The sequence below is a fragment of the Emys orbicularis genome, chromosome 3 (genome assembly GCF_028017835.1).
Source record: "Emys orbicularis isolate rEmyOrb1 chromosome 3, rEmyOrb1.hap1, whole genome shotgun sequence".
NCBI lineage: Eukaryota > Metazoa > Chordata > Testudines > Emydidae > Emys > Emys orbicularis.
The window spans coordinates 187,628,464-187,656,106 of record NC_088685.1 but is presented as its reverse complement, the minus strand read 5'-3'; the positions used below and the strand labels follow the sequence as shown (position 1 = coordinate 187,656,106).

The following is a 27,643-nucleotide window of genomic DNA, read 5'->3' as shown; positions in this document are numbered from 1 at the left end:
CCAACCCTGATATTCTATGATTCTATGATTTTATGTGTTTGGGGGAAGTGGTGAGGTCACCGCCAAGAATTTCATGCAGCTCATTGTAAAAGTGCAGAACCAGAATAACTATTCACCTCCCTTGTCTTCTGGTATGCGTGCTGAAGTTCTTTGATTTTCAAATGGTATTGCTGTGTGTCCCTGGTGTAGTCCTTTTCCCCCATGTCCCGTGCGATCTACATTTCTTCTGCTGGACCGGAGCTGTGCCTGCACAGACTCTTCTCCCTGCAGACCAACAATATCCACCACCTCCTGCGTACTCCAGGGTGGCTGAGTTGGCCACGATCAGCTGGGCTGGCGAGCTGTCCACACTGATCAAACAGAAAATGGGAATTAAAAAGTTCCCAGGACTTAAACAGGGGAGGGGCTGTTTCCTGTGTACCTGGCTGCTGTGCAGTGCAGTTGAAAATTATCTCCAGAGCAGTCACAGCGAAGCTTTGTGGGATGCCTCTAGGAGGCCAATTTAGTTGATTTACACAATGCTGCATCTACACTGCCTCTCTGTCAGTTCATCGACATTGAGGTAGGTGCTACGCCTCTCGCAGAAGTGGCGTAATTAAGTCGATGTTACAGGTGAGTTAGGTCGGCGGAAGGTACCTGGCAGTGCAGAGACATACATAATTAGGCAGCTTCTGTTGACCTAAGTTTGTAGCTAGGTGATGCAGGACCATGGAAATTCTATTCTCCATGTCTCACATATGCTATTTCACTGATCACCATAGTGTCTGTGTCTGTACTGTATTTTGCCATTAATCATCACAGTTGTCCAGGAAAACAGCAAAACTTTCTGGATGTCCTGATATCTAGTAGCAGTGCTCCCGGGAATCTATGTTCGAGTAGGTGAAATTGCTGACTACAGCAGCAGCAATGTGGGATTTTCCAAAAGTGGAATGTTTGATAATCAACATATGAGTAATATCTTACTGTTTGCTTAAGGTGTGGGAAGTTGCAAAGTGATGGTTTAAAGTGACTGAAAACGGAAAGGGGGAAATGGACATTGTATTGTCACACTTGCAATGACTAGAGAGAAAACCCCTTCACAGAGATTTCACACTCAATGGCTAGTGTTGTACCTTGAATAAAGAGGTGGCACAATAATATCCAAGATACCTTTGTAACAGATCACAACTTATGATACTTCAGTGATGTATCGCAAGGAACTATATCTTGACATCATAAAGTAACTTCATTTTCCTAATGGGATAAATGGTGCTATACATCACAATAAAGTGTGATGTACAATAAGGTACAATATAGTTGCAACAAAGATAGCTTGTTTTACTAATATACTATTGATTATAGCTGCTGTTCAATCTCTTTCCCTGCTAGGTTTGTTGATATTTCATATTTGTGGGTTAGCAAACACCTGGTCACATCCTTAATTCCATGAAGTATCCCCTTAAATTAGATGAGGGCAATAAAGTTCACCACATTTAGGCGAACAGGAGAGCATACAGAACTGGAGACTTTCTTAGTTGCATGATGCATTCCTGAGAGAGGTTCAAACATATTGGTGTCTACAGCAGCTTGTTACAGAGTCTGTCATACAGTCAGAGATGAGAAGGAGGCATGGTGGTGACTTTGCAAGAAACTAACAAATGGGTGAATGAGGCTGAAGGCATTAGCAGAGTGGTGGAGCAATGCAAAGCTCAACAAGGGAGAAGAAAAAAAGAAGAGTTTTGAAGGTAGTGGCAAGGAATTTAAACCGGATGTGAAAGCAGATGGTGAGCCACTGGAGGTATTTGAAGAGGGAAAACAGATGATTAAGTCAACAGATAAGAATAAGGATGTTAGTGGCTGCATTTTGTTTGGACTGAAGGGGGTCAACGTATATGTTTTGGAAGCCAGCAAGGGGGATGTTGCAGCAGTAGAGGCAGGTTATAATGAGACCTGAATAAGAGATCTGATTATGGGGAGAGAAAGGAGAATACAGATTTGTGAGATGTTGAGGTCCAGCAGCAGCAGGATTTGGATATGTCCAGGATGTGTTGGCCAGGGTAAAGAGTCAAAAATAACCTCTAAATTGCAGGCCTGCATTATGGGGGAAATGGTGGTGGTGTAAACAATGGTGAGGAAGGAGGAGGGTGGTACCCATCTGTTGCTTGTGTCCTCATCTCATATCTTTTTATTATCTCCATCCATAGCCTGACTCTCCCACTCACCCAGATGGCCATTTGATATTATTTTCACACTGCTTTTCTCTTGAATTCCCTTTGTGGCCACAACCTAATCTCATTCATCAGCACCCCCTAGGCCCTGCCTCTTACCCCTCCACTTGGACCTCCCCCAACCCCCAGACTATCCACATCCATGACTTCTCTGTCCTCCACAACCTCTCCTCCCTCTCTCTCATCCCAGAGTTGATTCAAACTTTCTTACGGTGTTTCAACTTTTTCCAGTTGGAAAACAATAAAAAAGTGTGAAATGTGGTTCTCCCCATGCACTTTTTAATTTTTCACCCCATTTTCCAGTGAAAAATATATTGGGGTAAGGGAGGAATACAAAAGGGATAGAAGGGGGCGGGAGGGAGAACAAAAAATCCCCAAACTTAAACTGACCCAAAGAGAGATTTTAAGGCAAAATGAGATGAAAATGTTTGTTTTGCTACAAAATGTTAGTTTGAGACAAAAATTTTCATATAGGATTTTCCAGTGAGAGAACTGAAAAATATCATAAAAACAGATGATTTCTCTTGTGTTGTGTCTTTTGCTTTTTATACATACATAATATGATGGAACTATACAGGCATGGTCCAGATAACCATGTTGATTAACTATACAACACACTGTGTGGCCTAGTTACATAAACACACTGATGTCCTGGATGGCTTCTAAAACACAGTGAGTGTCTCCAGAGGGCTCACAACCTATTTCAAGTGATACTGACAATTCCTATACACTACATAATCTGGCTGATACCACCTCCACTGAAGTCAATGGCCAAACTCCGATTGACCCCAGTGGTATACACAAAAGAAGAGAAAAGCTTTCTGCGACTGGCAAAACCAACCACTTTCCATTCAGAAGCAGGGTTCTTTCCATCAGCTGAAGTTCAAAGGAGAATCCGAGAAATCAAAAACAAATGATGGGAGGACAAAGCAAAAGAAATCCAAACATTTGCTGACAGACATAATATGTGGAGCTTTTTTTGTGAGACAAAGACCCTGTACAGACCAAGCTCATATGGCCTCACACCTCTGAGATCCAAAGATGGTAGTGCCCTTCTTAAAGATAACAAATCCATCAAAGAGTGCTGGAAGGAACAGTACCAAAACCTTCTACATCGAGAATCAACAGTGACTGACGAAACCATAGACTCCATCTCTCAGCACCCAATCTGGGAAACATGCCAACCCACCAATGCCTGAGGAGGTCTGAAAAGCAATTAAACAAATGAAGAACAATTAAGCACCTGGTCCTGATGGCATACCAGCTGAAGTACCGAAAGTGGGGGGAGAAACACTGACAAACAAACTTCACTTGCTATTCCTCATAATCCGGTGCACCGAAGAAATCCCTGCCGACTTACATAATGCTAACATCATCACCATTTTCAAAAAGGAAAACAGGGCCAACAGTGGCAACTATTGAGGCATTTCCCTCCTCTTCATCGCTGGGAAGATTCTTGCTAGAATCTTCCTGAATCACCTGCTCCCTCTTGCAGAGGAAGTACTTCCAGAGTCCCAGGGTGGCTTCAGAACATCACAAAGCACAACAGACATGAAGAGAGGAAGGTGATCAGAATAGTTAACATGGATTCACCAAGGGCAAGTCATGCCTGACCAACCTGATTGCCTTCTATGACGAGATAACTGGATCTGTGGATATGGGGAAAGCAGTGGAAGTGATATATCTTGACTTTAGCAAAGCTTTTGGTACGGTCTCCCACAGTATTCTTGCCAGTAAGTTAAAAATGTATGGATTGGATGAATGGACTATAAGGTGGCTAGAAAGCTGGCTAGATTGTTGGACTCAATGGGTAGTGATCAACGACTTGATGTCTAGTTGGCAGCCGGTAACAAGTGGAGTGCCCCAGGGGTTGGTCCTGGGGACGGTTTTGTTCAACATCTTTATTAATGATCTGGACGGTGGGATAGATTGCACCCTCAGCAAGTTCGCAGATGACACTGAGCTGGGGGGAGAGGTAGATATGCTGGAGGGTAGGGATAGGGTCCAGAATGACCTAGACAAATTAGAGGATTCGGCCAAAAGAAATCTGATGAGGTTCAACAAGGCAAGTGCAGAGTCCTGCACTTAGGAAGGAAGAATCCCATGCACCACTACAGGCTGGAGACTGACTGGGCAGGCAGCAGTTCTGCAGAAAAGGACCTGGGGATTACAGTGGACAAGAAGTTGGATATGAGTCGACAGTGTGCCCTTGTTGCCAAGAAGGTTAACGGCATATTGGGCTGCATTAGTAGGAGCATTGCCAGCAGATCGAGGGAAGTGATTATTCCCCTCTATTCGGCACTGGTGAGGCCACACCTGGAGTATTGTGTCCAGTTTTGGTCCCCCCACTACAGAAGGGATGTGGACAAATTGGAGAGAGTCCAGCGGAAGGCAACAAAAATGATTAGGGGGCGGGGGCACATGACTTAGAGGAGAGGCTGAGGGAACTGGGATTGTTTAGTCTGCAGAAGAGAAGAGTGAGGGGGGATTTGATAGCAGCTTTCAACTACCTAAAGGGGGGTTCCAAAGAGGATGGAGCTTGGCTGTTCTCAGTGGTGGCAGATGACAGAACAAGGAGCAATGGTCTCAAGTTGCAGGGGGGGAGGTCTAGGTTGGATATTAGGAAACACTATTTCACTAGGAGGGTGGTGAAGCACTGGAATGGATTACCTAGGGAGGTGTTGGAATCCCCAATCCTTGGAGGTTTTTAAGGCCCAGCTTGACAAAGCCCTGGGTTGGGATTATTTAGTTGGTGTTGGTCCTGCTTTGAGCAGGGGGTTTTACTAGATGACCTCCTGAGGTCTCTTCCAACCCTAATTTTCTATTATTCTGATTTTCGCAGCCAGGTAGATCCAGGAAAAATGTCAAGAACAACACCAGGAGCTGTATGTGGCCTTTATCGCTCTGACCAAAGTCTTTGACTCTGTCAACCCTGAGGCTCTATGGAAAATCATGTCAAAGTTTGGCTGCCCAAGCAAATTTATGAGCATTGTAAGAGTGCTATTGCATTCCAACATCGCCTCTCCCCTGGCACTGGGTCTCACCTCAGTGGTAATTCTTTTTGAAGGAGGGGATCAGTTTTCAGATTTTGCCTTGCCCCCCACAAAAAACCTCTGTGTGACTCTGACAAACATATATTAGCTCCCTCTCACATATGTGTTTCAACTGAACTGATTTTAGCAAGATTTAAAGGGGGAGTGGATGTTTATATAGATAGGGATATCAAGTTATAAGAATTAAAGCTGAAAAAAAGGATTTGGAGGGAGATGATACCTCTTTTTTTCAGGGGTTAAACTAATTAACTATTAAGAATTAGGAAGAGACCTGCATGGGGGACACATTATTCCACATCTGTCTACTGTGCAGTTGTTTGCACCTTCTTCTGAAGCCTCTGGTGGTGGCCATTGCTGGTAATGGGACATTGAATTAGATGGACCACAGGTCGGATCTAGCCTGGCAATTCCCATGTTCCTATTCTTTGGTTACTACAGCAACTGCTCATTTATGGTAGGGAACAGCCATGTTTGTTCATGTCTTCACGCTCAAGCAAAGTGGCATATTTTGAAAGATATGTCTTTATTCAGAAAGATTCCATAGCATTCATCTCCACTATATTCTGTCAGTCTCAACAGGCAAACCAATTACCCAGGCCCTTCTCACTGGCTAGAGCAAGTAAACCGTAAATTCCAGTTGGGAGAAGTGATGTTTAGGCCAAGGCAAAAGTGTAATCCTCATCCCACTGGGATCAAGTTTTAATTCTGAAACAAGATCCAGAACATGCCCTCCTCGATCTGTTGAATCTGTATCCACCTAATTCAAGCCCAAAGGTTACATGGTAGTCATGAGGTCCTGAGTCAACCCCCAAACCCCCCCGTAATCAGCGCTGATATTGAAGTCACCCAGGAAAATATCACTAAAATAACATGAAGGACATGTTTAAAATACACAGATTAGAGAAATTAGATAGGTTAATCTACATGATTCCTGTAAGAAGCCAGCTAAAACCTTAGTCAAATCAGCCAGGAAATGAAGTGAAACAGTACACTACTAGATCGGGACTCTTACACAAAGGAAACATTGATATGAATCTGGGTTTGGAGAGAGGAATGTCCTAAATAAATACATTGCAATAATGGGTTAGATTTTCTAAAGTACCTAAATAAATTAGGTACATAAGTCCCACTGAAAGCTATTTAGTCACTTAATCTGATCTTCTTTGAAATTGGCACCCAAACTCTTTAATATTGTGAGGTGCTCAGTCAGTAAAAATATAAATAAAAACCACCAACACAATCTTAGTTCATGTTAAATATTGCATCCTTCCAGAAAAAGCTAAGCTAAGAGCCCTTCTGATTAAGCTAGCCAGAACTTGGGTCAGATTCGTAGCTAAAGTAAATCAGCAGAGCTCCATTGATTTCAATGGGGCTATGTCAATGCATACCTGCTGGAAATCTAGCCTCTTGATTTTACAAGCAAAGCCAGGAGCCTTATGATTGTTTCTTTAATGTCCATTTGCTCCCGATACATAAGTCTCCATTTGTGATGTCATACATAGTTCTTGTGGAAACAGGGCCGGCTCCAGCATTTCTGCCGCCCCAAGCAAAAAAAAAAAAAAAAAAAAAAAAGCCGCGATCGGCGGCGGCAATTGGAAAAAAAAAAAAAAAAAAGCTGCGATCGGTGGCGGCAGGTCCTTCGCTCCTACAGGGAGTGAGGGACCTGCCGCCCCCGAATTGCCGCAGGTGCCGCCCCTCTCCCTTGGCCGCCCCAAGCACCTGCTTATTAAGCTGGTGCCTGGAGCCGGCCCTGTGTGGAAATGTATGATGTCATAAAGACAGGAATATGACTTCTGCTGAAGAATATGCAGCTGGAACAGTGGCACTCCCAAGGAATAAAGATCCTATTTTCATACAAACATCCCTTGTAAAATAAAAACAGGAACAATCCCTTCAGGTAATAGGATCTCTCAGCAGTAGTTTCTTGCAAAAAAAAAATGTTTTTAAGAGTTTCCCCATAAGGCATCATCACAGCTGCTCTTTAATCTCTTCACTTCTTAAATCATCAGTTAAGTAAGCATTCATCAGTATAAGTACAGAAATCTGAGAAGAATTCTACTGATTGAGTTTCAAAAGCAGTCATTCAACCATACTACTATAACTTTTTAAATTAAGTATTGAACACTAGGTAGTTTACAAGAAAATGGCAGAAGAAATAAAGGAGGGTATTTGAAATGCAAAGAGAAACTTTGAAAATAGATATTGAAAGCCATGCTAAATACAACTCATTTTTTTTCAGTACTACAAATCAAAAGATGAGGGAAGGAGAAAATTAGAATATTATGAGCCAGAATGAGAAACTGATTCACTTATGAGGGCAAAATGGCTGAACTGTTTCATTATTACATTTTCATTGTATGTACAAGAAAGAATGATAAAAATGTGCTGTTTAACCTGGCAAAAGATCTGTAGTTATGTAAGCCCTTAAGAACAAGCAGGCAGAGGTTTACTGAGAACAAATCAAAATTAAATATGTGCCAGAAGCCAAACACATGCTACCTGCCTTTAATCAGAGGCAGCAGGAAAGGACTCATGTTTTGTGCATAATTACCCCTTATTAAGTGATATTTCTATAAATCACTGATGTAAGGAGACACATGCATTGTGCTATATCTGGTCATGTCAAGTTACATCATGTCATGTGATATAACAGTCTGATGTAATCTGACATGGGACATATTAGTGCCAATGGAAAAGCCTAAATGCCAAGCCATTTTCATAAATATGCCCTGTGCACTGGTATATAACAAAAAACATGGGGATTTATCCTAGAGCTTTACAAAAATATCAGACAGCCATGGAGAACTCTGTTCCAGAGAGACAGACATGATATTAAGGAGCAGATATACAGAAACAGAAGTATACGTTGGTATTCATGTGATGTGATCTCTCAACCAAACCTGTCCCTGTGGGTTCCTCAGAAAACCCAGGCTGGAAGTCTCATACTGACCGTCTGTTTTGCATACTTCTGCACTTAAATTTCTGAGAGCTACCCATCTTATTGTGTGACCACACTGCCAGCCTTACCTAGAACCAGGGAGTAGAACGGTACACAAAGAGAAAAAACATGTACATTAACATCTGTCAACCTGAAAAAGGGTTGGGCTCATTGGACCTAGCAGGAAAAGATATAATATGATCCAATGGGATGAAGCTGAGGTTAGACAATTCAGAATGGAAATAAGGCATGTATTTTTAACAGTGAGAGTAATTAACCATTGGAACAATTTATCAAGGGTTATTGTGGATTCTCCATCACTGACCTTTTTAAATCAAGACTGGATGTTTTTCTAAAAGTTCTGCTTTAGGAATTACTTTGGGGGAATTCTATGGACTGTGTTATACAGCAGGTCTGACTGCATGATCATAATGGTCCCTTCTGGCCTTGGAATCTATCAATCTATGATCTCATTCACCATTAGCCTTGCACCATGTATAGGTGTTTACCCTGTTCAATGTGGGGGAGAAAGATTACTGATTTGGGATGGTAGGATTTTACACCCACTTTGCATTGATGACTGCACAAACTGCAGGACAATGATGAATCAGAAACACTGCGTCTTGGACAGAGATTTTCTTCAGTTCTTATTTTAGTATAGATTGGAAAATAAAGGGCTTGATTCTCTCTTGCACCAGAGTGCCACTCTGCCTCGGAGATAGGTGGGGGTGTCAGGGTGTTCCCTGATTCTGGGCTACCAGCCCCAGCCACAAGGAGAGCAGAGCTTACTGCCTACTGGCAGCTCTAACTTGTGTCACTGATGCAGGATCCTCAATGAATCATAGTGGGGCATGGATAAGTGTTCACGTTGCATTCCCCATCAGTACCTGGCCCAAGGTGGGGAAGTTAATGATTCAATCAGTGGACCAAATGCAATGATGAATCCTGGTCATGTAGCACCTGAGGTACATTGCACATAGGCTAAGAAGAATAAATTGTACACCACATGCACTCCCTGCCTGCTTTATGCCTGGGGAATGAAATGGCAGGCAGAAGGCCACAGCTGGCACACATGCACCAACAGAGGAATTTTCTACTGGCCAACTGCAGCCAGTTTCCCACTCCTTTGTGCATTCTGAGAGGCACAAAGGGGCTGGAGGTTCTGATTAGAGAATTCAGCCCATGTTCTAGAAATAAAGATTTTGCAGGTATGTAGTTAAGTATCAAGAATGTCTTCCCATTTAAGTGTTTCATCTGAATGTACTTGGAATAAGAGATACACCTAGGAAATGAAGGGACCAGTCCTGCAATCTCTAATCAGGCAAAATGTCGATGACAAGTCACTTGTGTAAAACTGCAGGATTGGGCCTAAAGGATTAGAAATTGTTGACTTTATTTCAAAGCGTGCACCTTAGCATTCGTATGGCAAATTGTAAATATGTGGAAAGGCCTGGCATGCATAAAATTTGGTCCTTTGAGAGACAGCTAGCAGCCTTTGGAGAGACTGGGGGAAGGAAAGCTAGAAAGATATATCCTAAATGTTCCATGAATTGTACTCTTCCCCCAGATATTTTTTAAATCAGCATGTTTTTATTACTTAAACTACTTTTTATGGAATATTAAAAGAGGAGAGAAATTCCTTTGAATTCAGTTGCTACCAAAGCTGAGGACAACCAATTCATTAAAGCTTTAATTTCTTGGGACTTATTGCTTAAATAACCTTTCCAGGGAAGATTCGGAAGAGGATGAAAGTCTGCTACATCAAGTTGCTTGCTGCTTAAGCAAACATCATTGCCAACCACTGTTTAGAAGTCAGCTGAAAAGGGCCAAAGGTGAATTTTGGCATCGACAGTGATTTATTCCAGCAAGAGAGTTTAAACACAGGCAATATATTCCTGTCACCCTGTCAATTGTCAAAATGTCAGTAGACTTTTATAATCAATTGTTTTTGTACCTAATGTCAGCTGTCATCAATCTTTGAAATAATCACTATAAATAAAATGGGATAAGCAAATGGCTACCCAATAAATCAATTTTTCATATGGTACAATTTGGTGCCATTGGTTATTTGTAGGGCTGTCAAGTGATTAAAAAAATTTATCGTGATTAATTGCACTGTTAAACAATAATAGAATACCATTCGTTTAAATATTTTGGAAGTTTTCTACATTTTTCAAATATATTGATTTCAATTACAACACAGAATACGAAGTGTACAGTGCTCACTTTATATTTATTTTTGATTTGCGCTCAAAAAAAACAAAAGAAATAGTATTTTTCAATTCACCTAATACAAGTACTGTAGTGCAATCTCTTTATCATGAAAGTTGAACTTACAAATGTAGAATTATGTACAAAAAAACCTGCATTCAAAAATAAAACAATGTACAATTTTAGAGCCTGCAAGTCCACTCAGTCCTACTTCTTGTTCAGCCAATCGCTCAAACAGGTTTGTTTACATTTTCAGGAGATCATGCTGCCTGCTTCTTGTTTACAATGTCACCTGAAAGTGAGAACAGGCGTTCTCATGGCACTGTTATAGCCAGCATCACAAGATATTTATGTGCCAGATGCACTAAAGATTCTTATGTTCCTTCATGCTTCAACCACCATTCCAGGGGACATGCATCCATGCTGATGATGGGTTCTGCTTGATAACAATCCAAAGCAGTGCGGACTGACACATGTTCATTTTCATTATCTAATCAGATGGTTCAGGTTCTGTAGTTTCCGCATTGGAGTGTTGCTCTTTTAAGACTTCTGAAAGCATGCTCCACACCTTGTCCCTCTCAGATTTTTGGAAGGCACTTCAGATTCTTAAACCATGGGTCAAGTGATGTAGCAACTTTAGAAATCTCACATTGTTACCTTCTTTGCTTTTTTTGAACTCTGCAGTGAAAGTGTTCTTAAAATGAACAACGTGCTGGATCATCATCCGAGACTGCTATAACATTAAATAAATGGCAGAATGCAGGTAAAACAGAGCAGGAGACATACAATTCTCCCCCAAGGAGTTCAGTCACAAATTTAATTAACACATTAACACATTTTTTTTAACAATCATCATCAGCATGGAAGCATGTCCTCTGGAATGGTGGCCGAAGCATGAATGGGCAGCGGGTACAGAAGGACGGTGAAGGACATGTGACCTCCAGAAGAAGAAAGAGGATCGTCCATGTACCAGCAATGCAGATACAGGTGAGCAACTGTTTTCATGTTCTCTCCACAGGTACTAATGCGGAGAGTGACTAGATGGTACATCTGAGGGAAGGGAGCAGAAGGAGACTCCATCGATTGGGAGGCATGAGATGCACTGTTCTAGGGATGGGGGTTCCACGACCACCGCTCCCAAGAGAAGGAGGTGGGTAGTGCTGGTCGGGGACTCCCTCCTCAGGGGGACTGAGTCATCTATCTGCCGTCCCGACCGGGAAAACCGAGAAGTGTGCTGCTTGCCAGGAGCTAGGATTCATGATGTGATGGAGAGACTGCCAAGACTCATCAAGCCCTTGGATCACTACCCCTTCCTGCTTCTCCACATGGGCATCAATGATACTGCCAAGAATGACTACGTGGCTCTGGGAAGAAGGATAAAGGAGTTTGAGGCTCAAGTGGTGTTCTCATCCATCCTCCCTGTGAAAGGAAAAGGCCCGGGTAGAGACCGTCGAATTGTGGAAGTCAACGAATGGCTACGCAGGTGGTGTCGGAGAGAAGGCTTTGGATTCTTTGACCATGGGATGGTGTTCCAAGAAGGAGGACTGCTAGGCAGAGGTGGGCTCCACCTAACGAAGAGAGGGAAGAGCAGCTTCGCAAGCAGGCTGGCTAACCTAGTGAGGAGGGCTTTAAACTAGGTTCACTGGGGGAAGGAGACCAAAGCCCTGAGGTAAGTGGGGAAGTGGGATACCGGGAGGAAGCACGAGCAAGAGAGCGCAAGAGGGGAGGACTCCTGCCGCATATTGAGAAAGCAGAACGATCAGTGAATTATCTTAAGTGTCTATACACAAATGCAAGAAGCCTGGGAAACAAGCAGGGAGAACTGGAAGTCCTGGCACAATCAAGGAATTATGATGTGATTCGAATAACAGACTTGGTGGGATAACTCACGTGACTGGAGTACTGTCATGGATGGATATAAACTGTTCAGGAAGGACAGGCAGGGCAGAAAAGTGGGGGGAGTTGCATTGTATGTAAGAGAGCAGTATGACTGCTCTGAGCTCCGGTATGAAACTGCAGAAAAAAGTGAGAGTCTCTGGATTAAGTTTAGAAGTGTGAGCAACAAGGGTGATGTCATGGTGGGAGTCTGCTATAGACCACCAGACCAGGGGGATGAGGTGGACGCGGTATTCTTCCGGCAACTAACAGAAGTTACTATATCACAGGCCCTGCGGTCTCATGGGAGACTTCAATCACCCTGATATCTGCTGGGATAGCAATACAGCAGTACACAGACAATCCAGGAAGTTCTTGGAAAGTGTAGGGGACAATTTCTTGGTGCAAGTGCTGGAGGAACCAACTAGAGGCAGAGCCCTTCTTGGCCTGCTGCTCACAAACAGGGAAGAATTAGTAGGGGAAGCAAAAGTGGATGGGAACCTGGGAGGCAGTGAACATCAGACCATCACGTTCAGCATCCTGACACAAGGAAGAAAGGAGAGCAGCAGAATATGGACCCTGGACTTCAGAAAAGCAGACTTTGGCTCCCTCAGGGAACTGATGGGCAGGATCCCCTCGGAGAATAACATGAGGGGGAAAGGAGTCCAGGAGAGCTGGCTGTATTTTAAAGAATCCTTATTGAGGTTGCAGGAAAAAACCATCCTGATGTGTAGAAAGAATAGTAAATATGGCAGGCGACCAGCTTGGCTTAACAGTGAAATCCTTGCTGATCTTAAACACAGAAAAGAAGCTTAGAAGAAGTGGAAGATTAGACAAATGACCACGGAGGATTATAAAAATATTGCTCAGGCATGCAGGAGTGAAATCAGGAAGGCCAAATCACACTTGCAGTTGCAGCTAGCAAGAGATGTTAAGAGTAACAAGAAGGGTTTCTTCAGGTATGTTAGCAACAAGAAGGTGCTCAAGGAAAGTGTGGGCCCCTTACTGAATGAGGAAGGCAACCTAGTCACAGAGGATGTGGAAAAACCTAATGTACTCAATTCTTTTTTTGCCTCTGACTTAGAATCATAGAATATCAGGGTTGGAAGGGACCTCAGAAGGTCATCTAGTCCAATCCCCTCCTCAAAGCAGGACCAATTCCCAACTAAATCATCCCAGCCAGGGCTATGTCAAGCCTGACCTTAAATATCTCTAAGGAAGGAGATTCCACCACCTCCCTACGTAACCCATTCCAGTGCTTCACCACCCTCCTAGTCAAAAAGTTTTTCCTAATATCCAACCTAAACCTCCACCACTGCAACTTGAGACCATTATTCCTTGTTCTGTCATCTGGTACCACTGAGAACAGTCTAAATCCATCCTCTTTGGAACCCCCTTTCAGGTAGTTGAAAGCAGCTATCAAATCCCCAGTCATTCTTCTCTTCTGCAGACTAAACAATCCCAGTTCCCTCAGCTTCTCCTCATAAGTCATGTGCTCCAGCCCCCTAACCATTTTTGTTGCCCTCTGCTGGACTCTTTCCAATTTTTCCACATTCTTCTTGTAGTGTGGGGCCCAAAACTGGACACAGTACTCCAGATGAGGCCTCACCAATGTCGAATAGAGGGGAATGATCACGTCCCTCGATCTGCTGCCAATGCCCTTACTTATATAGCCCAAAATGCCATTAGCCTTCTTCGCAACAAGGGCACACTGTTGACTCATATCCAGCTTCTCGTCCACTATAATCCCCAGGTCCTTTTCTGCAGAACTGCTGCCTAGCCATTCAGTCCCTAGTCTGTAGCAGTGCATGGGATTCTTCCATCCTAAGTGCAGGACTCTGCACTTGTCCTTGTTGAACCTCATCAGATTTCTTTTGGCCCAATCCTCTAATTTGTCTAGGTCCCTCTGTATCCTATCCCCACCCTCCAGCATGTCTACCACTCCTCCCAGTTTAGTGTCATCTGCAAACTTGCTGAGAGTGCAGTCCACACCATCCTCCAGATCATTAATAAAGATATTGAACAAAACCGGCCCCATGACCGACCCTTGGGGCACTCCGCTTGATACCGGCTGCCAACTAGACATGGAGCCATTGATCACTACCCGTTGAGTCTGATGATCTAGCCAGCTTTCTATCCACCTTATAATCCATTCATCCAGGCCATACTTCTTTAACTTGCCGGCAAGAATACTGTGGTTACCCGGATTCTCCTTCCCTTTATTAAAGATGGGCACTACATTAGCCTTTTTCCAGTCATCCGGGACCTCCCCCAGTCACCATGAGTTTTCAAAGATAATGGCCAATGGCTCTGCAATCACATCCGCCAACTCCTTTAGCACCCTCGGATTCAGTGCATCCGGCCCAATGGACTTGTGCTTTTCCAGCTTTTCTAAATAGTCCTGAACCACTTCTTTCTCCACAGAGGGCTGGTCACTTCCTCCCCATGCTGTGCTGCCCAGTGCAGTAGTCTGGGAGCTGACCATGTTCATGCATGGGGGAGGGATATCTCAGTGGTTTGAGCATTGTCCTGCTAAACCCAGGGTTGTGAGTTCAATCCTTGAGGGGGCCTTTTAAGACTGTGGGGCAAAAATCTGTCTGGGGATTGGTCTTGTTTTGAGCAGGGGGTTGGGCTAGATGACCTCCCGAGGTCCCTTCCAACCCTGATATTCTATTATTCTAATGAGCATACAAATGTTTAGCATATCTGGCACATAAATACCTTGCAATGCCAGCTACAAAAGTGCCATGCAAATGCCTATTCTTACTTTCTAGTGACATTGTAAATAAGAATGTAAATGTAAACAAACTTGTTTGTCTTAGCGATTGGCTGAAGAAGTAGTAGTACTAATCAGACTTGTAGGCACTGAAGTTTTACATTGTTTTTGTTTTGAGTGCAGTTATGTAATAAAAAAAATCTACATTTGTAAGTTCCACTTTCATGACAAAGAGATTGCACTACAGTATTTGTATGAGGTGAACTGAAAATACTATTTATTTTGTTTATCATTTTTACAGTGCATATATTTGTAATCAGAAATAATGTACACTTTGATTTCAATTACAACACAGAACACAATTACAGTAACTCCTCACTTAACGTTGTAGTTATGTTCCTGAAAAATGCTACTTCAAGTGAAATGATGTTTAGCGAATCCAATTTCCCCATAAGAATTAATGTAAATAGGGGGGGTTAGGTTTCAGGGAATTATATATATATAATATATATCTGTATATATACTTATACAGATACATACACAGTATAAGTTTTAACAATTTAATACCATGCACAGCAATGATGATTGTGAAGCTTGGTTGAGGTGGTGGAGTGGTAGAGTGGAAGCTTGAGGAGGTGGTGGAAGAGGGTGGGATATTTCCCAGGGAATGCCTTGCTGCTAAATGATGAACTAGCACTAATCTGAGCCCTCAAGGGTTAACACATTGTTGTTAACTGTTAACATAGCCTCACACTCTACAAGGCAGCACAAATGGAGGGAGGAGGCACAATAGACACATGGTAGTGGCTGCAAACATTCCCTGCGGAAATTGAACGTGATGATGAACCCACGCTATTGCACTGGAGCGCACCACTCCCTCCACTTTCCAAAGTGCTGGGGAGGCGCATGTGTGTGTGACACAGAGACACACACACTGTGTGTGTGTGTGTGTGTGTGTGTGTGTGTGTGTGAGAGAGAGAGAGAGAGAGACCTCCCCTACCTCCCTGCAGAGCAAGCAGGAGGCTCCCGGGAGTGGTGGCAAACATATGGAGGCCTTATTTTTTGGTTCTGCCTAGCAGCAGTGCATCCCCAGCGTCCCTATCGGCATCTGGTTGACTGCCCTCACTTGGCCCTACAGTGCCCCCATAGTTCTGTATGTGAATAGTATAGCAAAACTCACTTCAGTCTTGAGCTAATCGAGCAGAGAATAGTAGTGGTGAGCAATGCATATATCAGAAATGAGTGGAAGACAGTAGGCAAGGACAAACAGACCAGCAGGTAACTTTACTTAGATTGTAAACTCCTTGGGGCTGCTCCTCTTATTCTCCAGGGACAATTCTCATCACAGGAAAAATATTCTTCTCCCCCTTCCCCCATCTATATGTTGCTACATCTGCCATTTTTCCAGATATCCTTACCCCACCCGTTCCTACAAAACAAGTGCAACAAATAAAATGATGGAACTGTCGCCTACATTCCAGAGCCAAGTGTACATTCGAATGCATAAAATACAGAGATAGATTTAAAATCTGTGTGGAAAGAAAATCTTGATTTTAGATTACAACCTCTTTCCCCTTTGTTTCAAACCTTGCTCACATCCTGTTTCCACCTTGCAAGATAACATTTAGTCTATTGCCTCAGTTGCCAATTGTCTCTTAAAACCTTACAGATATCATTGCACAGCTCCCAGTCTAAATAATAAAAGTATCCTTCAGGGCATGACAAGGATTTATTGTTATTGAGGGGGTTGGTGTAGTAGTGCAGGAAACCTATGATAAAATAGTCTTAATATCCAATTTAATATTATAAAGGATTACCAAAATATACTGAATTACAAGTTATTTCTTCTTTTGAGACTTGCCATTGTATCTTTTCAAAAACCGTTTAAATGACAATGGACTTAGATTTCAAAGTGGCACCGCATTATGTTGTGACTCTAGCAGCAGACTACAAGATGTAAAATTGCCTCTTTGTGATATGCCTAAAGGAACAGTTATATGATGATTTTTTTTTCTTGGAATGATTAGCCCTGAAATATTGGGCAGGCTGGAATTTTCCATAGTTCTTCTGTGCCTCCAAATTGGATTTAGAGTATTTCCCTTTTCATGAGATTTTCAGAAGAGCTTGTTGGTCATGCCCAAAGTGTCTGCATGCTCTTGAGGGTGAATGCTCCCACAAGCAGGGGATATGGGGGAGTAGACACTCAATTGGGATTTTTTTCTAAATGTTCTGAGGCCCTAGCATGCTTAGCATATACTTTGTGTTACTCATGTCAGGGCTAGCAGGCAAACACCACTCTTTGAATGCTCCACTCACCACACATCCAGTGAGCCCACTCCAAACACAAAAGAGAATGCTGGTGACAGAGAAGGGAAAAGACAGACAAACAGAATGACTGGGATAGTTAGAGAAACAGAGATCATGTGCTATGGGTCTTGTGGGCTTCGGCGAGGAAAGAACCAAAGAAGAGTGGAAGGACAGTTACAGGGGACAGGATTGGTGTCATGTGGGTCAGTGGGATGGTGCTTCAAAGACTTGGCTCTACAGGGTGGCTGCAGTACAATATCTACAGTAGTAGCAGTATCTTTTGAAGCAAATGAGGGGGAAAACGGGTGCCTTGACTCAGAGATGGGGGAAGGCATTGTTATACTTAGTACAGTCTATGAACCAAGGAAGACTTTCCTCAGTCTCCCTGAAGGGCAGGTTATCTGGCAACTGTCTGAGTTCAGGGGTGATGTGGTGAGGGTGACAAACAAAAGCCATGTCCATCTCAATCCCACTATGGTCATGATTGCCCTTGGATATTCTAGCTGCTGGGTTCTCCTGAAGGACCCCACAGGCATCCGCCAATCTGCTGCCTCTAGGACTTTCTGAATGCTGTGGAAAGAAAGGCCACACAAATACACCACCTTCTCCATGGACAAAAATGTCCACATGCAAATAATGCCAGACATATAGAGACCCCACTTTCCTCCAGTGTTGGACACAGTGGATGGGGTACACATCCCCCTGGGGCCTTGCAGCCAGGACAATGCCCCATAAATATGATATGTCTTGGAATCCTCACTGTGAACATGAGCATATTACTCATGAGACAATCAGTTATCCAGATCTTTCCATTCAGTGGATAGAGCTTGCTTTTCTCTGCCATCACTGAAACTGGCATTCTGCTGGACTTCCTTCATGATGTGGGTCAATTGGATTGCAAATTCAATAGGGAATAGTTGGCACATGGAATTGGTTGATTTCAGGTGGCCTGGGGAACACAGGCCTTGTCTACACTGGGGGTGGGGTGGGGAGGGGAGTACGCAACTTCAGCTGTCTTCACTGCGGTGAGTCGACTGCTGCCGCTCCCCATTGACTCTGCCTGCGCTTCTCACGGCGCTGGAGTACAGGAGTCGATGGGAGAGCGCTTGGGGGTCGATCTGGCGGGTAGTGTGGACATACCCATAGAGTACCATTCTCTGTAGGTGGCACCCCTGACTGTTATCTTTGATTTGTCTCCTGTCTGAGAAAATATTAAGTGTGAAATCCTCGTACCATTGAAATCAATGGTGAAACTGCCACTGATTTCAATGGGGCCAAGATTTCACCTAGCAGAGTACCCTAATTTCTTCTTGACCACTTTGCTGTCTCCCTCCTTGTGTGCCATTGATAGATCACCGAACAGGGCGTATTGTATTGTAGCATATTGTACCATAACCCTATTGCAGGATGATGCTCAGAGTTCTGAGATACTGGAATCAAAGGATGTTTCCTGAACTGTTTTTACATTTTCTAACTGTAACAATTCTGAGTCAGAGTTTGCTGCAGGTGGCTCTTATCTGGAAGTACATTTCTTTTCTGATTTTTCCTGCAAGCAGCTTAGACAGGTAAAATAAAACTGAAGAGAGGGGTTTCCCCACATTTATCTGGGCCAATTGTGCTTTTGAGATGCTTTGCCTGGTTCCTGCTCTTTGTGAGTTCTTCCTATTACCCAGTATTTATCACAGAGCCCCAATATGGCTTGCTGCTGAGTGTTGGGAGCCAGGGTAGTGGAGGAAACATCTGGCATTTGGCAACTAGTCGGCACAGCAGTGCTAGATGCCATAGTCTTCAGCCTTCTGAAAATCTAAAAAGAAGAGAAATTAGCTGGCGCTAGAGCACCAAGCAGGCATGGGAGCCCGCAGAGGAAACTATATGTTCAGAAATCTGGTACATACCTACAATTTCCACAATAGCCAGAGGGGAGTACGTTACTTTCTGCTGTGTGCCCCAAATTCACCCTTTGAAAATTTCCCTTTACAAGTACACACAAAACCCTTCCCCCCTAAAAAACAATACCTCATGTTAGAGGTACAATGCCATTTGCTGTATTTACAATATATATCATGTCTATAGGGAATGAAGAGGTGAATGTAATCTTATCCTTTCTTTTTCATATGAATTACCATCAAGTTCAGAGTGTGTTCAAGAGAGAGAACTGGAATCTCCAAAATAAGGCATTCTAATTTCATGATTACAGTCACATTAGAGCCATCAAAAAATGAAATATTTTCATTTGGTTCATATGCTAAATGCCAGTGAGATTTTCAATAGCTATCCTGAAATTACTCAGTGTAAGGTATTTCCTACCGAATATTTCCTTCATACTGTTTTCACAGTATGAAGGAAATATTCGGTAGGAAATACCTTACACTGATATACATTAAAAAGGTTAATTATTCACCTAACATATAATTTTAAGATTAGAAAGTTGACATTTTTTTATTCAAAAAGGGAAAATGCATAACAGATAATTTAATCATGATTTTTTTTTCTTGGAATGATATGATCTTTTTCTCCCCTCCACAGGTAATTAAGCTCCATAAAATTCAGAACTGAATCCAATAGTTAAATAATTCATTGTATATTTAACAGACAAGCTGTATTTTTACTTATTGAAGGTACAATTAAAAATACATAAAATTTTCATTCATATTGCATTTAATTGGAAAGTTCTATGCCAATTATAGTACAAAAGTACTCTTGCCCTCATTTAAAGTTTTTTTTAACTCCTACTTTATTTTTCATTAAAATGTTAAATTAAAAGAAATCATCATTAAGCAACAGAAGAAGTTGTCAGTAAACCTAGCAGGCAGTGTCTGTTAGCATTGTTAAGTGCACTTTAGGGAAATGGTTCCCATGGATTCATTTTTGAAAACAACCATCATGGAAAAAACCTTGAAAAATTCTATACAAAAGTTAATGCATATGTCTTACCCTATATCTGTTTTAACAAATAAACCCATTCTGACCTTCAAGACAACAAAATTGGTGATCTTAAAGAATAGGGAAAATGTGTACCTGACATTATAGAGTGTGACAGTTTTAAACTATGATTTTTGTTTCTTCAAGAGGTATTTCATTTATAAGTAAAAATGTTAATGGTGGTTTCATTTGGAGGCTTCGATGGCTCAGAGAAATGTTCGCATGGCAGCAAGGCACAGAGCTCTGGAACTATATGTCACTAGCTTGACTCCAGTGTGGCCCAATACTGACCTAAAGTCATAAACATGTCAAGCAGGATGTTACGTTCCAGGATAAAAGGTCAGTATGTACATCTATGGATATACAAACGGTCTGTTTAAAGAAAGAGTGGGAGTGGGACCTGAAGCAAGACTGAGCTTTGTGGAACCAGGTCTTCTGGGTTCTGTTTTGGATCAGTTACCACTGATTCAGTGAATAAAGCTCTGAAAATCACTGAACCTCTCTGTGCTTTGGTTTACCCAGCCATATAATGGGTTTACTCCTACTTACCTACAGTATCTCCCCAGTCTCATTTCATTAATATTCCTACATGCTTTGAGATCTTCAGACTTGCTAACTGGACCCTCTTCATGAGGAACACTAAGCTTTGGGACTCACTCCCCTGTCAGGGCCTGATAAAGGCATAGGCACTCTAGACTTGTGCTTAGGGTCTCAGATATGGAGGTCATATGATGAGGGGCATAATCTCAGTATTCATTAAAAAGTTTTCTAAACTATGGTTTCAAAGAAAAGCATGACAACATGACTGGAGGGTAACCGATGCAATAATGTCTGCCTGAGTCTGCAAACAGCCTGAAACAATAGCTCCAAGAGGGGAGAACTGTGTCCAGTTAATAGTGCACATATGCCCAATCAGCACAAAACCTCCCATCTTAACTGCCTTTATTAAAATGTAGCCCAGTATTCTAGAGTCATTACTCCAAATGCTGCAGTGTCTCTATAATAAGAGTTTGTGTTTTGCACCGTGGACATAGAACAGTGATTCCCAAACTGTGGTTCTCTAAGCATTTCCTTGTGGTATGCAGAGAAGAAGACTGTTACATGGCACATTCTCACCCGTTTCCAGAGTCTTCTAAAGGTATCCAGGCTCTTCCTTGAAAAGAAGAACCTGTAGACCTTTAAAAACAATTGAATGAGAGGAGGAGCAGCAGCCTAACTGCATTTGCTAGGAGATGCTTCTATACAGAATGAGGAAGAGAAGAAACTGGAATAATCCACGCTGTTCACAGCCACTACTGGAAGTACAGCTGCCAGGCACCTGTACACAGGAATGTTCAGGCAAGCATGGAACAAGGTAACCATGCAATTCAAGATGTCTAAGGGAGCAGGAAAAGAAGAGAACCAGGTGTCTGGACAGCATGTCCAGGGGAGAAGGGAATTAAATGACTGGGAAGCATGTGCAGAAAGAAAGGAGATCAAACCGGGGAGCAGAGTGGGGAGAAGAAAAGGATAGATAAGACAGCGTCAGTGGAACAAAAAGCAAAACTAGACAGAACAATTAACTTAAACAAACCTAAAATGCAACATTAAATGCAGCTAAAATGCTTTCCTAATATTTCTTCTCCATGTAAATAATCACTGTAAATGCCATAGGGTTCTTGTCTGACCATTGTTGGGAAGCTAAGAGAGGCCACAAAAGACAGGAGAGGTGTCCACAAGACAATCTGTCCATTAAAATGTGACTCATACTATGAAAACTCCCCTACTACAGAACGCTATGATATTGTTATGGCAAGTATCACCAGGTGACACTTTTACACATAACCTTCAAAGCTCTTTCAGAAGGTATGTCTACACAGCAAAGAAAACATTGTGGCTGGCCTGTGCCACCCAACTCAGGCTCACAGGGCTCAGGCTGAGCAGGCTGTTTCAAGAATAACCTGACTAGCTCAGTGGGTAGAGCATGTGACTCTTAATCTCAGGGCTGTGGGTTTGAGCCCCACGTTGGGTGTTTGAGCTTGTAGCCTTAGATCTCCTGAGGTCCCTTCCAACCCTGACATTCTATGATTGCAGTGTAGACTTCTGGGCTCAGGCTTGAACCTGAGCTCTGAGACCCTTTCACCTTGGAGGGTACTAAAGCCTGGGCGCCAGCCCGAGCCCAGACTTCTACATAGCTGTGAAACAGCCCCACAGCTGGAGCCCTATGAACCCAAGTCGGCTGATGCAGGCATGTAGTTGCTGTGTAGACATACCCTTAGTGTGCTTCTTGGAAGACATGCAGACTCCAGATGGGGGTATGGACTCTGGGCTGGGGTTGGTATGTTGGGGGAGTGTGGGCTATGGGAGGGGACTCTGGGTTGGGGCACAGGGTTGGGGTTCAGGAGGGGGTGTGGGGTTCCAGTGGTGGTTACTGTGGCTCCTGGAAGAGTCTGCCAGGTCCCCGCAAGCCCTAGACACATGGGAAGCCAGGGAGGCTCCATGCACTGCCCATAGGCACAGGAACTAGGGGTGCAGGGAATGCTGCAGCACCCCCAGGGTCCAAGCTGCCAACATGTGCCCTGGGCTTTGCTCCCGGCCTTGGGGTGGGGATGACAGGGGTAAGGGAGCTGGCTTTTAGCACCCCCACTATTAAAAATGTTTCAGCACCACAGTAGGCACTGCCACTGCAGCTCCTATTTGTCATGGTTCCCAGCCAATGGTAGCTCCGGAGCCAGCCCTTGGGGCAGGAACAGTGCACAGACCCTCCCTGGCTGCTCATGCATGTATGTACTGCAGGGACCTGGCAGAGGCTTCCGGGAGCTGCAAACAGCTAGGGCAGGCAGGGAGCCTGCCTTAGCCTTGGGCCCCTGCTGCACCACCTACTAGTCTTTTAATGGCCTGGTCGGCAGTGCCGACTGGAGCCGCTAGGGTCCCTTTTTGACCGGGCGTTCAGGTCAAAAACCAGATGCCTGGTGACCCTAGTCTTATGTCACGGGCTCTACATGGGCTTTGTGTGGTCCATAGAACCTGCTATGGGCCCTTTGGCCTTGGGTCAGTTTCATCCTACCACAGTCTTATTTGCTATCTATTGCATCTGCTGGACATGTCTAGAGGACAACTCTCAACAGAAAGGCAAGCACTAAATGGGTACTTAGACTAAACTGCCCTCAGGCCTAGCTATGGCCATCTTGGTGCAGGATAACATAAACTTGCATTGTTGCTACCTATGTTGTACTTGTACTGTGGATAAACAAAGCACTTTAGACTTCAGGGCCGCCAATCTGACATGTTTTATGAGTATTAAATTAACATAAAATATATACATAGATAATTGTATAAAGGGATAGGTTTTTTCTACATCTCAATTTTGTAAGTACATCAGAAGCATGAAGCCTCCTGAACAATCAGTGGGCCCACTAGATGATCGAGATACTAAGGGAGCACTCACGGAAGATGAGGCCATTGCAGAGAAACTAAATGAATTTTTTGCATTCGTCTTCACTGATGAGCATGGGTGGCAGGTATAATAAGCCAGGGGACCCAGGTGCAGCAGCTGCCGATCCACTGCTGGACACCTGGGCGGTGGCCCCGCCTCTTCCCCTCCCTGCTCCACCCTTTCCCCGAGGCCCCCACCGCCTCCTGCTGCTGCCTGGTGAGTCTTCCCCCATCCTCCATCCCCACCCCTTATATTCCCTACTACTCGCAGTGTCCCTCCTCTCCTCCACCCCTCTGCCCCCTATGGGGCAGAGGGGTGAGGAGGCGAGAGGCAGGTGGGGGAGTGAGAAGGGACACTGTGAGCGGCAGGCAGGGGTGTCTTGCAGCAGGTGATGGGGTGAGGAATGTCATGGCGAGCCAGTGGCGGGTGGGAGGGAGGCTCACAGTGGGCGTGGTGGGGTGAGGAGGGCTGTGGTGAGCTAGTGGTGGGTGTGGGGGGGTATTGCAGCAGGTGTGGGAGTGAGGAGTACGTGATGGGGGAGTGAGGAGGACAGCGGCAGGTGGGGGAGTGAGGAGGGCTGTGGTCTTGCGGTGGGCGGATGGGTGAGAAGGGACACGGCGGGGGGGGGGGGGTGAGGAGGCGAGCAGCAGCCAGGGAAGTCTTGTGGTGGGTGAGGCATTGAGGAGGGTCATGGCGAGTCAGCAGTGGGGGGGGGGGGGTTGCGGTGAGTGGGTGGGTGAGGAGGACTGTGGTGAGCTAGTGGCGGGAGGGAGGGGTGTCTTGCGCCAGGCAGGAAAGTGAGGAGGGACACGGTGCGGGGGAGGGGGGTGAGGAGGTGAGCAGCAGGATGGAGGTCTCACAGAGAGTGGGGGAGTGAGGAAGTCCATGCTGAGCCAGTGGCGGGCGGGGGGAGGGGTGTCTTGTGGCAGGCAGGGGGAAGTGAGTAGGGATGCAACGGGTGGGGAAGTGAGGAGGGATGTGGTGAGCTGCGGGTGGGAGTGTTTCGCTGTGGGCAGGTGAGTAAGGAAGGACATGGCGAGTGGTGAATGGGGGGTATTGTAGCAGGCAGGGGGTATTGCAGCAGGCAGGGGGAGTGAGGAGGGATGCGGTGATCAGCGGGGGTGAGGAGGAACGCAGTGAGCGGGCAGGTGGGGTGATCTCGCAGTGGGCAGGTGAGGAGGGAAGCAATGGGGGGGATGAGGAGGCGAGCAACAGGTGGGGAGGTCTTGTGGCAAGTGTGGGGATGAAGAGGGATGCAATGGGCGGGGGGGTTGCAGTGGCGGGTGAGTGAAGAAGGATGCGGTGGGTGGGGGGTGAGATGGAGAACAGCAAGTGAGGGTGACAAGATGAGTGGCAGGCAGGGGGTCTCACGGCGGGCTGGGAAGTAAGCAGGGATGTGGTGAGTGGCGGGCAAGGGGGTGGGGAAGGATGTGGTGAGCTTCAGGTTGGGTGGATCTCATGGCGGACAGGGGGATGAGGAGGGATGCGGCAGCTAGGGGTGTCTTGCAGCAGGCGGGGGATGAGGAGGGATGCTGCAGGCGGGGGGGTCATGCAGGAGGGGGGAGTGAGGAGTAATGAGGCAGGCAGAGGGATGAGGGGGCAGGTGTGTGTGGGTCTTGTGGTGGGTGGGGGGGTGAGGAAGGACACAGCGGTGGTGGGGAAGAGTGGGGAGGGGAGCCTGGAGCAGGGCTGGACCTGGGGTGGAGCAGGGGTGGATTCTGGGCAGGGCTGCAGACGGAAGAGGCGGGACAGGGAGCTAGCCTCCCCCAGGGGAAGCTTCACCCACTCACCCACCATGTGGATTAGGCTGTGAGGGAGATTCCCAAAACTGAGCCATTCTTTTTAGGTGACAAATCTGAGGAACTGTCCCAGACTGAGTTGTCATAAAAGGGGGTTTTGGAACAAATAGATAAATAATACGCCAGGAGCAGATGGCATTCACCCAAGAGTTCCGAAGGAACTCAAATGTGAAATTTCAAAACTACTAACTGTGGTATGTAACCTATCATCTTCTGTACCAGATGACTGTAGGATAGCTAATGTGACACTGATATTTTAAAAAGGCTCCAGAGGCGAACCCAGCAATCACAGGACAGTAAACCTAACTTCGGTACCAGGCAAACTGGTTGAAGCTATAGTAAAGAACAGAATTATCAGACACATAGATGAACACGATTTGTTGGGGAAGAGTTAACATGGTTTTGTAAAGGAAAATCATGCCTCACCAATCTACTAGAATTCTTTGAGGGGGTCAATAAGCATGTGGACAAGGGGGATCCAGTGAATCATAGAATAGAATCATAGAATATCAGGGTTGGAAGGGACCTCAGGAGGTCATCTAGTCCAACCCCCTGCTCAAAGAGGGACCAATTCCCAACTAAATCATCCTAGCCAGGGCTTTGTCTAGCCTGACCTTAAAAACCTCTAAGGAAGGAATAGATGTGGATATAGTGTACTTAGATTTTCAGAAAGCCTTTGACAAGGTTCCTCACCAAAGGCTCTTAAGCAAAGTAAGCTGTCATGGGACAAGAGGGAAGGTCCTCTCATGGATCCGTAACTGGTTAAAAGATAGGAAACAAATGGCAGAATAAATGACCAGTTTTCAGAATGGAAAGAGGTAAATAGAGAGGTGTCCGCCAGGGGCCTTTACTGGGACCAGTTCTGTTCAACATATTCATAAATGATCTGGAAAAAGTGGTAAAGAGTGAGGTGGCAAAATTTGCAAATGATGCAAAGTTACTCAAGATAGTTAAGCCTAAAGAAGAGTGCGAAGAGTTACAAAGGGATCTTACAAAACTGGGTAACTGGGCAACAAAATGGCAGATGAAATTCAGTGTTGATAAATGCAAAGTAATGCATATTGAAAAATATAATCCCTACTATACATATAAAATGATGGGGTCTAAATTAGCTGTTACCACTCAAGAAAGATCTTGGAGTCATTGTGGAAAGTTCTCTGAAAAATCCACTCAATGTGAAGCAGCAGTCAAAAAAGTGACCAGAATGTTGGGAATCATTAGGAAAGGGATAGCTAACAAGACAGAAAATATCATATTGACTCTCTATAAATCCATGGTACGCCCACATCTTGAATACTGAGTGCAGATCTGATCACTCCATCTCAAAAAATACATTTTGGAATTGTAAAAGGTACAGAAAAGGGAAACAAAAAATTACTAGGGGGAAGGAATAACTTTCATATGAGGAGAGATTAATAAGACTGGCACATTTCAACTTGGAAAAGAGTTGACTAAAGAGGCTATGATAGAGGTCTATAAAATCATGACTGGTGTGGAGAAAATAAATAAGGAAGTGTTATTTACTTCTTCTCATAACATAAGAACTAGGGGTCACCAAATGAAATTAATAGGCAGCAGGTTTAAAACAAAAGGAAGTATTTCTTCACACAACACACAATCTATCTGTGGAACTCTTTGCCAGAGGACATTGTGAAGGCCAAGACTATAACAGGGTTCAAAAAAGAACTAGACAAGTTCATGGAGGATAGGCCCATCAATGGCTATTAGCCAGGATGGCCAGGGATGCAAAATCATGCTCTGAACTGTCCCTAGGCTCTGTTGCCAGAAGCTGGGGATGGGTGACAGGGGATGGATCACTTGATGATTACCTATTCTGTTCATTCCTTTGGAAGCACCTGGCATTGGCCACTGTTGGAAGGCAGGATCATAGGTCTGACCCAGCATGGCCATTCTTATGTAATTTCTTAATATGTTGTAGATTATTATAATATAATGTTCAATTTTTAGGACATAAAGTTGGGATAAATGGGAAGGCAATAGCCAGGAATAATGAAGCCAACACATATTTTGAAAAGCGTAATTTGCTGTGTACACTAACAGACATCTTTTTTTTATCAAAGTGCAGTAGAGGTGCCAAGTCCCCTAAAGTATTTCTAACATGCTAACAGGTATTTTTGTGCATTGACACCAAGAGCAGGGTATGAAGGTTTCTAAAGAACAATTTGCTGAATGGGCTCAG

The 27,643-nt window shown here is 44.4% G+C and overlaps 1 non-coding gene and 1 pseudogene across 1 annotated transcript; both read left to right on the top strand.

Annotated features, from left to right (window-relative positions):
- LOC135876309 (histone H2A type 2-C-like) overlaps positions 1 to 27,643 on the top strand; it is a 94,475-nt pseudogene that overhangs the window by 29,950 nt on the left and 36,882 nt on the right.
- Positions 22,168 to 22,240, top strand: TRNAK-CUU (transfer RNA lysine (anticodon CUU)). The gene has a single exon. It is a non-coding gene; the product is annotated as a tRNA-Lys (tRNA).